The sequence below is a fragment of the Carya illinoinensis genome, chromosome 2 (genome assembly GCF_018687715.1).
Source record: "Carya illinoinensis cultivar Pawnee chromosome 2, C.illinoinensisPawnee_v1, whole genome shotgun sequence".
NCBI lineage: Eukaryota > Viridiplantae > Streptophyta > Magnoliopsida > Fagales > Juglandaceae > Carya > Carya illinoinensis.
The window spans coordinates 15,335,275-15,342,851 of NC_056753.1; the positions used below are offsets into that span (position 1 = coordinate 15,335,275).

A 7,577-nucleotide genomic window follows, 5' to 3' on the forward strand; every position below is an offset into this window, starting at 1 on the left:
TTGATCAATCACACAAGCACAAATTAATGCCCCTAACGTTGCAGGCTTGCAGGTGCAGGGATGTCAAATATAGCATTTTTATTTTTTACTTGCAACAAGCTCAATACAATACCAGCTGTCTTAGGGAAAAGAAAAAGCACTGATTTGAATGCTGGGACAAACTCGTTACTCTAGGAAAAAAAGAGGTGAAAAAAAAATTCTCTCTGTTAATTTGTTGCCGAAGACACCAAGGCTTCCAGTTTTAGGAGTTCTTTCCTTAAGCTTTCGTATACGGGTATGACTTGCCTCCAGTTACATTTTTAAAAATCAGGATATGTAACTTCAGTCAAATTCAAACGCCAACAATGAATGTAACTTCAACCTTTGTGTTGATCAGTCAAAAGTTTTAGCTTTTGTGTAATAGTAATTAATGTAAAAACAGTCAAATATTTCTTTTTTTCCCAAAATAAATATTTCTTACGTCCTACGTCCATCTCTCCCAGTGTTTCCTTTTCTCGTAAACTTGGTTTGTACGCGCCACGACGACAACACCTAAAACAGTAACAAGAAGAAGCAGCGTAGCTAACAGTGGGAAGGAAGGATTATATCCAAGCAAAAAGTTGAGACTTCCTGGGTTATCAAATCAAAAGCAACCAACTTGAATATTCTCAAGCAACAATACTGTAAATTGCAGACCCATCAACGAAAAAAATACAGAAATGACATTCAGTTAATGGAGAGCTGAAACCTTAATAGAAAATTAAAAACCCTAGCCCTTACTTTCTTACCCTTGCAATACAACAGCTGGTGGGTCTGGGAAGCATCCGAATACCACCGGAGGATTGTGCAGCGAAAATAAATGGGGAAGTTGTATTTGGTCGTACGGACAGAAACGCGCCGAGAGAGGAAGCGAACCCAGCCAGAGTTATGAAGCCAAACGTGCCGGAGAGATGAAGTCAAACGGTCCGAACTGATGCTCCCACATGGGCTGGAGAGAAGGTCAGGCCGGCGAAGGAAACCAGCCAGGGGCGTGAAGCAAAGCACGCGGGGAAGCTTTCTTGAGTCAGAAGTGAAGAAGAACGCGGGCCAGGGGGAGGGGGAAATTGAAATGATGCAGAGGACCAAACGCCGACGTTTTAAAAAAAAAAATGCCACGTTGGCTGGAGTGAGGGGGTTGCGTGAATAGTGGGTGGTTGTGTGGTATAACTCCTCCCCCCTGCTCTCTCTCTCTCTCTCTCTCTCTCTCTCTCTCTCTCTCTCTCTCTCTCTCTCTCTCTCTCTCTTTGTGCCTACTTATAAATGGGAGGGAATGCTACCATTATAATCCATTCCAGTCAGTGATCTAGCAGGTACTCTGATCAGTCAGGGTATAAACGATCGATTGTCTTTTACTCGATCTGAATACATTTTAAGGTACTCAAGAAGAAGAGTACCACTCTGCCACTACTTTTTGTTTATCATTTTCACTCTCCAATTTTCTCAAGAAAATTATCGTGAACTAATAATTCTTGTAGTACTGTGTTAGAAAAGATGTCTCCGGCCGTGGTCTCCATTAGATTAGCTATTTTGGCGTCAACTTCTTTTTGCATGTGGTAGTAGTCATTAACGTGTCAGTAGTTAAAGTTGCAATGTATCGATATTTGAAAAGTTCAAAGTGTACGTATTTTATTTTATCTTTGCATGTCCGCTTCATCTACGATCACCTTGTACGTACATACTTTAATGGCCTCGTTAGTGATCATCTTAATTGTATGCATGTAGTAATTTATTTGTTTTACAGAGGATGTGGAAGTTGAAGATAGCCGAAGGAGGTCCAGTATTGGTGAGCCTCAACAATTTTGTTGGACGACAACATTGGGAGTTCGACCCTGATGTCGGCACACCTGAAGAACGTGCTGAAGTTCAAAGGGTACGCGAGGAGTTTAAAAAGAATCGGTTTCGGACGAAGCAAAGTGCTGATCTTTTGATGAGGATGCAGGTTCCTACTCTCTCTCTCTCTCTCTCTCTCTCTCTCTCATACATACATACATACATACATATATACATATCTATATATATATATTCTGAAGGATCATTCCATTATGCATGGACCTTCATGAATTATCAGCCAGCAAATATATATTTTGCGGAAGATAGATATTTTTTTTAGTTCCTTTTTCTCGGTCCAATGTGGAATAATATAAGATCAACTCAGTCAACTCGGCTCCTAATTAAGGTTAAGTAGTTCTGATCATGCTTATATATATATATGAACATCGATCTTGATGAGTTTTAATTAGGCATGAGATCATATATATATATAGCATAAAAAGAGAGAGTATATATACATATAATTAACTTTCTAATCCCAGATTTCTATTGGAAAAAAAATGATCAATCGCTGTAATTGCAATGAACAATGTATTCATGCATTTATAATACAACTCATTTTACAATCAATTAATGTAATAATGTCACTAAATGAAAATACTAATATTTTAAAACTGAATTTCAAATTTTTCACAATCATCCTTTATTTAAAACAGTGTTATATAGGAAATATATTTATACAAAAAGTCGACTGTGATTAGAACTATTTTATTGATCATGGGCCTAACTCGTAGATGTTAATAACCACTCAAAAGTGCTTGAAAAATATATATATCTCTTAGGATCATATTGTTCATGTGCTTTGTGTTGGAGTCAATAAAATTTTAATTGAGGGCTTTGGAATTAGTTTTCACTAGCTAGGGCATTCATCTCACTAATTGATATGAAAATCTCACAGCTTAGGAAGGAGAACCCATGTGGGCCAATTCCACCACCAGTCCAAGTGAAAGAAACTGAGGTGATTACAAAGGAAGCAGTCATCACAACATTGAGAAGAGCCCTAACCTTCTATTCATCCATTCAGGCCCACGATGGCCACTCGCCTGCTGAATCTGCTGGCCCCCGGTTTTTCCTCCAACCCTTTGTATGTATTTTTTGCACCATTCTTATATATATATATACCTTTTTTTTAACTTCAATCTCCCTAAAATATAAAATGTTGACAATAAATTTTTTAATTTTTTTAACTATAATATGTATGCACAATGAATCCCCTCAGTGGTACAATTTATTGCATTAGCATTTAAGACTAATGCTCTACCAATGAACTAATTTTAACATAATTTCATATTTTTAGAATATGTAGGTAATGGCATTATACATTATTGGAGCTCTGAATGCCATTTTTTCACCGTCACACCAGCAAGAAATTATTCGATACTTGTATAATCATCAGGTATATATTTTTTTTGTTTTTTAATACAAAACACAAGTTTGTTTTTAAATAACCTAGTATTCAAACAGCCAAAAATGGCCCAACCTAAAATTAAAAACTTGGCTAAATTTAACCTTATGTACATACAAATATACATATATCTATATGTAAATATGTATATTGACTATCTATTTGTTGGACAGAATGAAGATGGAGGTTGGGGCTTCCATATAGAGGGTCACAACACAATATTTGGTTCAGCTTTGAGCTATATTGCCTTGAGGATACTTAGGGAGGGACCTGAAGATGGTGAAGACAAGGCTATGGCTAGAGGACGGAAATGGATCCTTGATCATGGTGGTTTAGTGGCAATTCCATCTTGGGGAAAGTTTTGGGTTACGGTATGTATAACCAATTGAAATATGAAATATATTTTCATTTTAGTTGCCAAGGATTCATGGTAATATTACATGTATATGCCAAGAAAAAAGAAATATAAAGTAGCATATTCTAATGTCCAACTAGAAGTATCACCATATTGAAGTGTATATACGTATACGTGAGTTTGAGATGTTAGATTGTAGCCCAAGAGTCCATTTACCTTTCAAAATGATGAGAGCGTTTTAATTTATCATTCGACCCTATATAATCTTTACTATATTGTGAAAACTCAGAGGCTTCCTAACATGGATAGGTACTGGGATTATATGAGTGGTTCGGCTGCAATCCATTGCCCCCGGAGTTTTGGCTTCTTCCACAAATCTTTCCAATTCATCCAGGTTCTTTCATTTCACTCCTTTTTGTGGAATATCACAGTTTGTAATTTATATGAGATGCAAGCAAAATGCAATGATATTGTCTCATACTTGAGGTTGTTATTTATATGAGATGCAGGCAAAATGTTGTGCTATTGTCGCTTGGTTTATATGCCAATGTCTTATTTATATGGGAAAAGGTTTGTTGGTCCAATCACTGAGTTGATTCAATCACTAAGGCAAGAGCTGTACAACAAGCCTTACCATCAAATTAACTGGAACAAAGCCCAGAATACTGTTGCAAAGGTTGGTTAAATCCTTAGTCTCTATATCTTGCATTTTCTTTTCATGTCATAAACCTCCATCTTAGATCCCACTTAAGCAAATATAAAGATTTCTAACGGAATAATGTATACATAAAACTTACACAATGTGCTAATTTAGAAGGATCTCTACTATCCACATCCTCTTATACAAGATATGCTATGGGGATTTCTTCACCATGTTGTAGAACCTCTTCTGAGCCGCTGGCCCTTTTCATTGTCGAGAGAGAAGGCACTTAAAGCTGCGATTGATCATGTTCATTATGAGGACAAGAACACTAGATACGTTTCTATTGGAAGCGTGGAAAAGGTTATCACTAATTAGTGTTACATGAACTACAATCAAAATGCAATCATATAGATCATACCAGTCGATGTGTGTGCTATGAACTAATTTGTCAAGGTCATTTGTATTATAGGTGCTATGTTTGATTGCAAGTTGGGCCAAAGATCCGAATGGGGAAGCATACAAGCTTCATGTAGCTAGAATTCCCGACAACTATTGGGTTGCTGAAGATGGGTTAAAAATTCAGGTGATGTGAGCATGTTAGTGCAAATCACATATATCTAAAGCATGTACTCGATCTAAAGAATTGAAAATTTTTTATCCATTTGAAATCTTATCTTTTATCTAGAAATGTCTAATGATTCCCAACTTATGTCATGTAGAGTTTTGGCAGTCAAACCTGGGATGCATGTTTCACAATCCAAGCGATTCTCTCATGTAATTTGAATGAAGAGTATGGACCAACACTCCATAAATCACATGACTTTATGAAAGCTTCACAGGTCAGAATACATATCAAATGCCCCTTACGACATTTGTTGGTAGATAATGCTTGAACATAATCATGATATTTGGCTTTAAAAAAGTTGTCATTTTCTAGGTTCTAGAAAACCCCTCTGGCGACTTCAAAGCTATGTATCGACACACAAGTAAAGGAGCATGGACTTTCTCAATGCAGGATCATGGTTGGCAAGTCTCTGACGGCATAGCAGAAGGGTTGAAGGTATTGCCTCAACTCTACTAAAATATGTGCATTCCAAAATCATAAATTTTCTAGGTTCGTTTAAAGGAAAACATTTAGCAAAACATTTGCTTTTGTAGGTTGCTCTGTTGTTCTCACAAATGTCACCAGACTTAGTTGGGGAAAAGATAAAGACAGGGTGATTTTATGATGCTGTTAATGTAATTCTCTCTCTACAAGTAAGGATTCAGCAATAAATATTTTGTTTTTGTATTAATTAACGAAGAACACAACTTGTTTCTAATCAAATTGTCCAATTCACTTCTTTCATTTATTATGTTGCTTGACCTGAATAATTGACCTTCCATTTGCCAATGCAGAGTAGAAATGGTGGTTTCCCAGCTTGGGAGCCTCAAAGAGCATTTGGTTGGTTGGAGGTAACTTATTCAACACGCCAATTGATTTGGTCTAGTCATGGTTATTGCGAGCAAACATCGTTTCAAACCAATACTCACTACTATAAGATTTGTATCTATTTGCAGAAGTTCAACCCCACAGATTTTTTTGAAGATACTCTTATTGAAAGAGAGTAAGATATCTTTATATTCAAAACAATTGCCACATAATTGGTCATACTTTGCTTCCTAACAACAAAATTCTTTCACCTTATAATAGGTATGTAGAGTGCAATTCATCAGCAGTTCAAGGGTTGGCGCTCTTTCGGACACTCTATCCAAAACACCGTAGAATAGAGATAGACAACACCATTTATCGAGCAATTCAATACATTGAAGATGTACAAGAACTTGATGGATCATGGTAGTATGTTTTTTCCGTATTACATTCTTAAAAAATGGGAAAAAAAACTGCTCTACATATTCCTGCAAATTTTACTTTTTTTAACTTTTATTTTAGCAGATGTTCTAGTTATTAAAGGAGATAACATAAGAATATCTAACCAAGTTTAGCACTAATACAGGTATGGACATTGAGGGATTTGCTACACCTATGGTACATGGTTTGATGTAGGGGGACTAGCAGCCTGTGGCAAAAACTACAAAAATTGTCCTGCATTGCGCAAAGCTTGTGAATTTCTGCTATCAAAGTAACTACCTAATGGTGGATGGGGAGAGACTTACCTTTCAAGCCAAAACAAGGTACATAAGCAATTGGTTTTCCAATTTGAATGTGGATTACATAAAAATAAGAGAAAAGAAAAAGAAAACGAGGGTGAAGTGAAAAGGGACAACTAAAGTAACTTGCTCTTTGAAACAGGTGTGGACAAATATTGAGGGAAACCGTGCAAATTTGGTCCAAACTGCATGGGCTGTGTTATCCCTCATTGAAGCTGGGCAAGTTGTCCATCGATCATTGTATCTTAAGTTGTTCTGTATGTTAGCATTAGTGCATTACATCATGACAATTATTTAGGTCGCCATGACAATTATCAAGAATATAATGCATGTTAAAAGAGAAAATGTACACATAGATGTCATTTTGGAGCTTAAAAAATGAATAGAACTCAAGTTGAGTTGGAACAATATATGCATATAAATAGAAAAACTAAGACTTAAAACAAATTTTATAGGGATGAAAGTTGGCAACTGCTTTATTCGGAAGCATCAATATGCTGGTTCTAATTGTTTTTGTAAATTATTAGGCTGGGATAGACCCAACACCAATCCATCATGGGGTAAGGGTGCTGATCAATTCGCAAATGGAAGATGGTGACTTCCCTCAACAGGTAATTCAAGTTTATTCAGAATCCAACACTTTCAGTTAATTTCTATGTTCATCTTTGTTGTGTTTTTTTTTCTTCTTTTGCTTTTTTCTCTCTTCTTTTCTTTTCTAATAACATCTTTCTGCTTACCAAATTATAATTTTAAAGATAAAATAATTATTGGTTATTGGCAACAGGAAATCACCGGAGTATTTTTGAGGAATTGTACATTAAACTACTCATCGTACATAAACATATTCCCCATATGGGCTCTTGGAGAATATCGGAAGCAAGTTTTGTTTGCATATCCAAATGCTCAAGCAAGCAAAAGATAACATGTTAAACAATGTATGTTATCCGAATAAGCTTGCGAAATTAATAGAATAGTATGTTCAATAATGTATAGATCGATCGATCGATCATTCTTACGCCTGAAAAAGGGTATACACAATTCTCAAGCCATTTGCAAGATGTAATATATATGTGTAATTGTGTACTTTCTTAGTGTAAGCATCTCATTGAACAAGAGATTCCTAAAACTCAACGAGTACTTTTACATACAACCATGTAGTGCATAAATGTCGCATA

General features: G+C 36.0%; 1 pseudogene; it reads left to right on the forward strand.

Annotated features, from left to right (window-relative positions):
• Positions 1 to 1,762: 1,762 nt before the first annotated feature.
• On the forward strand, positions 1,763 to 7,082 carry LOC122294428 (annotated as a pseudogene).
• The last annotated feature ends 495 nt before the right edge of the window (positions 7,083 to 7,577 follow it).